A 9,547-nucleotide genomic window follows, 5' to 3' on the forward strand; every position below is an offset into this window, starting at 1 on the left:
AGAGAGAGAGAGAGAGAGAGAGAGAGAGAGAGAGAGAGAGGAACCCACGAGAAAGTCATAACTTCCTCAGACAGATAGGACAATGGGCGTGGCCAGAGACCCTGACAGACGGCGAGGAGTTAAAACAAACAAGGCGATCGCTGACACCCCCTTCCTAAGGGGGGGAATCCCCTCGCTCTGATTGGTTCGCGCTGTGACGTCGTCATTAAACCGTGATGTTTTATTGGTCGCGCCGCGTCAAACAATGGCCCCCGCGGGGCTGGCTAATTGCGTGAGATAACAGCGGGGTCTCACTGGGGGGTTAACGGGGCTGACTGGGAGCGGGGGTGAGATAGGTTTGCTCGCGTCCATTGTCCGCCGTATGTGGGAAGCCAGCAGCATTGTCTCAGCACTACCGTATTGGTAGGAAAGTCGGCTGCAACTACTACTGCAAGAAGATAAACCCGGGGGACACAGAAGGAGAGAGCGACCGGCTACTGAGGTACCGTACCTGGCTGGCTACTTACTGGTAGGACCATCACAGTCATATATAGCGAGCTTCGTGCTTCAATATAATAATTCAGCTACTTATGTATTTAAAAAATAATATCCATTAATATAGTATACAACACTGACATATTACAATTAAATAGTGTATGGTTTAAATTATATTTTAAAATCTTTATGTGTGTATTAAGTATGCATAATTATAATTAATACAAACATTATACATGATCGACTCATAGTGGGCACAGAATTATTTAAGTACATAATATTTCAAATTGTATTCACACTTTATAATAATGCCGAACTATTGTAATGTAATGTAATGAAATGATGATGATATAATATAATATAATATAATATAATATAATATAATATAATATAATATAATGTATAAATTTACGTACTTACATATATTTTATAAACTCTACAAAACATACGTACATTCAGCCTAGCTCTATATACACACATAGTAAATATAAAAGGGCCAAATTTACAATATTACAATTTACGCATCCGCTCACCACAGACATTATGTACACTCTTACAGTACAGGGTACATACACTGACAGACACAGACCACGACTTATACATCATGCTTTGCCTACTTTCGCAATAGATTTTATGCATGTGCGAATGTACCTATATAAGGTGTATGTATGTGTGTTTGTGGGTTTGTGCAGATCTATATGTATGCAGGTCCCTGTTTGTGTGTGTATCTTGTTTATGTATGTTTAAGTATATATATGTTTTTGTGCACGTGTATGTTTTAGCACGTGCGCGCGTATACTTTTATTTGTCTTTTTGTCGGCGCATGTCCAATTGTACAATTATTGTCTCCCTTAGTCATAATCAACATAGCTGTCGTCTTCAATAACAGAACATTTAACATAACTTTCTCATTTCGAGAAGCCTACACATACATGGTCGCTTTTAAGCACAAGGGGGCTATCCCGAAAAATTCTGTTTTGAGAAAATCGAAGGTAACGTTTTTGGACACTTGTTCAGTTTCCTTAAAAGACAGGGACAGTTTTCTCTATAACTAAACAAATATACACACCACTGAAACCAAATTTCTCCTATAGGTAGGGCAATGCCCACTTTTGGTGTAAGTCAGGATTTCTGGAAACCACGAATAGGGGGTAAGCCCATTTGTCCTTATAAAGCGACCATATAGATATATAAACCTCTGTACGTTTGAAATTGACTTATTGCTGTTTTTTCACGCCAACATCGGCGCAACTGAGGTCTTTTTCTGAGGTTGTCTGCTCAGTCTCTCCCTCATAAGATCAACCCGGGCTTTGTGAAATACAAAATCGTTATTAGTTTTAGTAAGATATTACGCACGGTGCTCGGAAATGCATAAGGTCAAAATATGAGCGCCAAGGGGTGGGTGTCAACAGAGAAGTCCAAACGGGGAATCAAGCTTACTCTGCTCACCTTTCTAGCCCCAACAGCAAAAAATCTGCTTCGATTATCAGGGCACCCCGGAAATAGAGTTCACAAGAGAGTGACAAGCATACAAAAGAAGTACAAGAAAAATACGATAAATCTAGTAAGGATGAGGAAAGAAAAACAGTTAACTGATGCATATTGGGAAATTTGGGTTTTAATGGCAACATACACACATAATAATACAATATACATAATAAAACACACAGATACTTATAAAAAGGATACCAAATATGTACACAATATTGCACCAATGGAGAACAATTATTATTTTACAAACATGCCATTGCTGGTCGCCACTGTGCAGCGCCCTGGGGTTCTTTTAGCTGGGGTGGTAGTATAAACTGTCAATACTTTTGACGTCAAAAAGTTTGAGCGTGGATGGCCTATTTTAAGTCCTAAAATCGCCAAGCTTCAGTCAACGATTCACTTCTTGACAGAACAGAGAAAGCACATTGTCTTTTCCTGGTTACCAAGCCATGTAGGCACCTGAGGGAGTGAGCTGGTCGACCTTCTGGCTAAAGAACCTTTCTCCATCTTGTTGGGATCGACGGAAAACACAGAAAGGCGTTAAAATTTAGACCAAAATAATGCCAAACCTCCATTGTGTTGGAGGAAAAATGAAGCCAACTAGTAAAGAATAAACTCAACAGTATAAACTATAAGGCCTAATCTAGGTCCAAGAAAACCCTCGGGTCTCTCCAGAAGAGACGCAGTTATTTCATAACGAAATTACGTATTAGACAAACCAAACTATATATATATATATATATATATATATATATATATATATATATATATATATATATATATATATATATAATTTTATTATTATTATACATATATACATAAAATTATATCCTGTTTTGAGATGATAAACGATTTTGTGTCGGATGCAAAGCAAACTTAACAATCAGGCATAATATCCTAGTATGTGGGCCGACGCGGTGGAATCAGGCGCTCGCTAATTGTTGGGCGTGTGGAGTTATTGGTATAATCTTAATAAAGTATATTATTCTCTTGTCTTCCTGTCCAAGAAAAAAATACTATTCAATCAGTAATAGAAGTCGAGATATTGCAATTAATTGAATGAGGTGGAAACGCCTGATTTCAATGATAAAATTAGCGAGGAACTGACAGCCAAAGTTTAGTAATTTTGATAGTTTAAGAGTGCATGTACTTAAAAACTGAAAAATTACATATTTTTTTGTATCCAATCAATTTTTTTTTCAATAAAATTAACACAAAAGTGTGTTTTTGTATGGACATAAAGAGGTTGAGCCAAAAAACAAAAATTCGATAAAAATTGCCTAATGGCGGGAAAATGCCTGTTTCTCCGATTTCGTAGGTTTAACGAGCGCCCGATATCCCACAATGCCTCACATATCATAATGTCCAGCCTTTGGAGGAACCCGATGGAAAATTGTTCTTAATGCACTAATTTGAAGAGTTTGTTTCCCAGCTCTGATCCCAACACAATTTTCAATTTTATGTAAGCCATCGGCCAAAGATGTAAATAATTATATTTTAAAGATATAAATGGCTAATTTTACAGCTTATTTTTTTCGTAATTGTTTTTTTACATTCAGTCTTTCAGACGTCACAAAGTAAAACTAATCTATGCTTTGAAATTAATTGAAAAGAACCAACTTGAATTCTGCTCGTTCTTAATGATTTTATTTAATGTGAAGTCGCGAACACCGTAAAACTCGTACCAAAGAATAACAGTTGGTTCATTAGTGTATCATCCTGGGCAAAAAGGTCTTTGATCCGAGTTTTACATTATACCATTCGTGAAAATGAAGTAAAATAACAAAACTAAATTTTATTAAATTAAATGTTTATTACCGTAAGCTAGTTTTAATCGACTATACAGATACGTCTATCAGAATACAAGTCTACAATGCAGTAGAAGTGCAGGTGCATGGTATTCTCTACACAGATTTCTATCCATGTCCATTTCAGAAAATGAAAAACAAAACAAAAATGGTTTTAAAATTAAAAAAATAATTCGAGAGCAAACAAACATTAAAATTTAATGAATGTATTCGAGGAATGCCTTTTTTCATTATGTAAAAGCTTCTTCGTGAAGGTCTGCATGAGAAGGAAAATGTTATTGAACATAATTTTTTTTTAACCACTTTTTATTTTAGAACTGTTTTTGTTTATTGACAAAATAATAAGCATTATGAAATGAGGAGCTGGTCTTTTTAAAAATAATATGCTCCTTTAAATGTTTTTCGTTTCTTTTCTTTTTTATGGATCGTGGACTTCTGAGTAGAGCAGAGAAGCGTACTTATAACATACAATTGAAAACTGTTTATGGAAGGGGCACGTTCTTGGCTAAAAGCTCACGGTAATGTGGTCGAGTGTACAAATACTTTGTATCTTTATTCTTTAAAGGCAAGCAAGAGTCCTTTTGGGTGACACGTCAACCCATTCCGTGAACAATCTGGTCACCCAGTTTATGTTCATAAGGGTCCACACTTGATGTTCGCGCCCTAACTCCCTGCAGATCTTTTGACTGTGTGTCTTTCTTGACTTCAATCCACGGATAATTCTAGCTGTGTGTGTTTGTGTTTCCGGTTAATGTTTAATTTTTATTTTATTTTAAATTTGCGGTAGGGAGATTGAGGCGATTGAGACGAGGGTTTGGCTTTCGATACAACCGCCCATCATTAACCGCACAGACTAGACAACCACATCAGCCGAATCATAATCATTTGTTATATGGGGAACAACAGCAGCAACGACAAGGCAACAACAACAGCAGCAGCAATTACAACAATAATAACGATAACAACAGCAACGATAACAACAACAACAACAACAACAACAACAACAACAACAACAACAACAATAACAACACTCTCAACGACAGTAGATCTAGTAGCAATAAAACAACAACAGCACCAACACCACCACCAACAGAAACCGTAGCAATACCATCAACAACATCAACATGCCTTGGAGCAGTTCATACACTTCACACTTCACACTTCATCCTCACATTAAATGCAAGACCAGCAGTAAGACCTCATTCAAGAACTTCTGTCTATTAAAGTGCGGTCAAAAATTCGTCGTGCAACGTATCCCCAAATATATCTTTAATGTGTGAATCAATGGCATTCATACTTTGCACCCTAGTTTGTGTCATTTTGTCTCAACGTAATGATCCTGTTCAACAACAAATCAGGCTAGATTTTTACATAATTTCTGCAAAAATATAAAATGCTACAAAAGTACACCATTTCGGAAAATGGAAATGTTCACAGCACTTCCCGCTTCTCAAACACATTTTGCATACGAATGGATTAAGTCACTGCTTACCAAATGACACTTTTTGGTTGCAAAACTTTAGCTCACTCATGCAAGCAATCTCCTGATAACTGACAAGTGAACCTGTAAAGAATCCCTGCTCCTGCTTTATAATTCGTCTGACGAGGAGCAACTTGATGACGAGGGGAAAATCATAGAAGTATAATATGGCAGGGAGATGCCTTGGTCTGATGCCGTTATTCTTGACTTTAATAGAACCGGTAAGGATGTGCGATTGTTTAAACATTCTTCACAGATTCTCACAAACAATTGTAATTATATTATTACCTCTAAGGCATGAACAAGAGAAGGGAACAACCGTATCACCTAGATTCTAGTCCCGCTTAGTGGCGATGCGTTTGTGGTACATGTATTTGGGTTTCGTTTAAATAATGATAGAATTTAGTAATTTTCGTCGTTGCAAAAATAGAGTTAAAAAATAAAACCTTCAAGTTTTGTTTTGCACCACTGATATTGTTATTTTAAAAAGAGATCTCAAAATGCACTTTTTTGCACAAACAGTTATCAAAACATGAGTTCATTAAGCATAATAAAACGATTAGAAAAAAGGACTGATTTGCTTTTATTTTAAAAGTGCTATTATTGTTCTAGTTCATGGGATGTAAACATTTTAAAAATCTGCTGAAACAATCAATCGGGATTTTCAGATTAATATTTATTTACGCATTTTCTAGAATACAGCAAATAGGTGTTTACAAAAATGTTGATCTGTTAAGGCAAATCTAAAAATAATCATTGTGCTAAAGTTGGGACGAGGGGGTTCGAATCAGGGTAGCGACCGAAAAATTGTCTTCTCTAAAATTGTCACTTTCACCCTCTTTTCTGCTCTCTAGCAATGTTCTGTCGTCTGCTTTCGTCTCTTCTTTCAGCCCCCGGCACCTCCCGTCCTTTGCCCCCTGCTTTGGGGTCCTGACTCTTTCTGCAGCCTTTCTACTGCTCCTCCTTGGCTCCTTCTTACTGTTGTCTTTCAGCCACACCCCAGATCTTCTGGTAAGAAAGATCTACACCTAGAATCTAGCTTTCTCGGACAAGGGCGAAAAATCTCGGAGGGCCTGTATGCAAGTTGCGAACGTTAAAGATCCCTTGGGGGTCTAAAATCGATAAGAGTAGGCTTCGGCCGCCATCCGGACAAAATTCAAAATTTCTTACCGACTGAAAATATTAGGTGTGTCCCGCGCACTCATATGAGCTTATGCAGTTGCGAACGCCGCAAAATACTTACAATACATAAAAAAATACAAAGTTGGGACGTCTCGGTTCGATGTTTGAGGAGATATTTGAAGGGGGTCCAATATTTAACAATAATTTGCGTTACAAATTTGTGACCGCATTCTAGTGGCGTATCTCGTTCAAGTTTGTTGTCGGGATACATTCTCCTGCTGCTGTCGTTGTGGTTTATCCATAGTGAACGCTAAAAAGTGTCCATGCAGGCTAATTTTTCAGGAGCAAAATTCTTCTCGAATAACGGTATAATTAAAGATGAATTCCAGGGTGCCCAAGACAACTATCCCATTGTCCAGGAAGAAAATACCATGGTCCTCTTGGACAGTGACATAATAATTGTGTGTATATATATATATATATATATATATATATATATATATATATATATATATATATATATATATATATATATATATATATATATATATATATATAAAACAAAAGCAAGAAAGTAGTTGGTTGTTTGTGTTGGTGATTGCCTTGAGCAGGTGATCGTTATTGTAGTTTCTTGAAGATGAAATACAGAAAACAACGCTGCTGAAATTATTATTTAGTAAAAAGGAAAATCTCTTAAAGTTTGTCAGCAACAACATCATTAAGTCTGGCGATCGTGACGTTGGTAGTCGAGTAGTTAGGCTACCGGGCTTGTTAAGTAGTTGTGTCATAAACTTGCAGGTTCGAGGAGTTGGAGACTCTGCTCGGTCCAGCGTAGTGTCCCTGGGAAAGGCACTTTTACACTAGCTTCCCTGTATGGGTCATTCGTGTCGGGTATGGAAGTTATATTCAGAGGTCCTGCCTCTGATCTTAATAAGAACCTTATAGTTATAGTGTTGCAGAAGGCGTCAAACCAATACAATTTCCTTTTTTTTAAAATTTGTTTTTGGTTGCTTTCGATTTGTTTAGTTGCATTTTGGTTGGAGTTTTTTTTTTGTATTTTGGGTTTTTGTTTGTTTTTTGTTGTTTGTTTGTTTGTTTTTGTTCTTTTTTTTTTTGGGGGGGGGGGGGGGTTGGTTGCTGGCGATCTCACAGTTGCCGCTCTTGTTGGTTCTTCCAGCATTGTCCCGAGTAGCAATTTTTTCCCTTCTTCTCCTCATTGTTTGCTTACTTCTCAGATGTTTGTTACGACCCAGGCCCGAAAACGTTCCTCCAGAGTGTCACACGGTGCACTTCTCAGACAAGACCCGCCCTCTGATAAATTATGCAACAACCTCTCTCTCTCTCTCTCATCTTGACTGTAGGGCGCAATTAGCCACGGAAAGTTCATGTGAAAAGACGCAGAGATTTACCTCCCCCTTCCCCCTCAGCCGTTCCTTTTGTCAGCTCTATCTATGCCGTCCCCCCCTCTCTGTCTCTCTGTCTCTCTGTCTCTGTCTCTGTCTCTGTCTCTCTCTCTCTCTCTCTCTCTCTCTCTCTCTCTCTCTCTCTCTCTCTCTGTGCCTTTCTGCCTCTATCTCTTCCCTCTCTGTGTGTGTTTTTCTGTCTCTCTTTCTCAGTCTTTCTCCCCCTGACTCACTCACTCCGTTTCTCTCTTGCCCCCCCCCCCTTTTTCCTTTTTTTCAAATCTCAGCCCCCCCCCTCCCCACCCAATCTCTGTAATGTCGAGCAACACACACAGACAGACAGCCAGAGAGAAAGTTCTAGAAGCCACAATGGTCTCAGATTAATAAACATAGCCCCTGTCTCTCCTCGAGCCCCCTATCGACTTTATCTTCCTCCTACTTCTGAAGATCTCCAATGACTGCAAGGAACAATGGCGGCCATGTGGCTCCGAGGCTATCTCCTTCCTTGTGCTATTGCCCAGACCAGCTACTGTAGGGGGGCCCCTGGCCTGGTCACGTGGTCACATTCCGGAGCTGGGAAGGGAAGATAACTCTTGATTGTGGACCCATGTTTCCCCAAAACAATAGCGGGAGCAGGTCTCCAGTAATCTCCCCTTTTATGAGCCCCTGGGATATTTTCTCTAGCTAGGCCACGTCAGTTCTCGGAAGATATACACACACAGGAGAAACACAGAACAAAAAACAAACAAACATGAGTCTACCGTGCCACGCCAAAAGCTATTATGTAATCGCAATTGGTATTTGATAAAACTTGCCGTGTGACAGGCAGGTGGAATCGATTCTTTTCTGGATGAAGTCAGTGGCCTGAATTCATTAACTCTTCCTCATTTTTCTAATGTACCATACATCCCCCTTTCCACCCACGTACACACAATTATGCACATGCACACACACACACACACACACACACACATACACACACACACACACACACACATACACACACATACACACACAAACACACACATATAAACACACACATAGATCTATAGAAATTTATTAATTGCACATAATATGAAGTCTTGAGCACAGTACCGTGGTAAAGTCAAACATACACACAGGGGCATCCACAGCCAACCAGCCAATCAGCAGTGACCCAACTCCTTTCTACCAACTGCAAACTGCAGCCATTCAAGTTTCTTCTAAGGTGCATTTGATATACAGTCGAATCTTCTCTAACAGCCACCTGTCCAAGACAATCACCAACACAACTGGTCATCTCCTACCATATGATTAGGAGTGTGGCTGAAAGTCAACTATTTCAGTATTAAGGAGCCAAGGAGTAACAGTAGAAAGGGTGCAGAAAGAGTCAGGAGGGGGCAAAAGGGGGGGGGCAGAATTTGGAGACGGAAGCAGACGACAGAACATTGTTAGTTAAAGAGCAGGAGAGGATGTGAAAGGAGGCAATTTTAGAGAAGACAATTTCTGTCGCAATCCGGATTCGAACCCCGGACCTGTTGAATAAGAGGCGAGCACCTTAACCTTTAGACCATTAAGGCCCCTTGTCGGGAATATCTGAATCGACGACTCTTGTATGTGTCTTTCTCGATACAGTTAAACTTCTCCAAAACGGCCACCAATTGTCGAGGTTTTAAAAAAAAGTAGTTAAGTGGACGTCTTGGGCTGTGTTATTTCAATATAGGGGGAAACAGTGCAAATGATGTGCGTACATGTGGTGTGTGTGTGTGTGTGTGTGTGTGTGTGTGTGT

The 9,547-nt window shown here is 39.0% G+C and overlaps 1 protein-coding gene across 1 annotated transcript in view; it reads left to right on the top strand.

Annotated features, from left to right (window-relative positions):
* Positions 1-311: 311 nt before the first annotated feature.
* Positions 312-9,547, top strand: part of LOC101860283 (zinc finger protein 37) — a gene marked incomplete at its 3' end in the record, with an annotated part of 11,885 nt that continues 2,649 nt past the window's right edge. Inside the window, 1 exon segment of the mRNA XM_035972495.1 lies at positions 312-508.

The sequence above is a fragment of the Aplysia californica genome, unplaced genomic scaffold (assembly GCF_000002075.1).
Source record: "Aplysia californica isolate F4 #8 unplaced genomic scaffold, AplCal3.0 scaffold00710, whole genome shotgun sequence".
NCBI lineage: Eukaryota > Metazoa > Mollusca > Gastropoda > Aplysiida > Aplysiidae > Aplysia > Aplysia californica.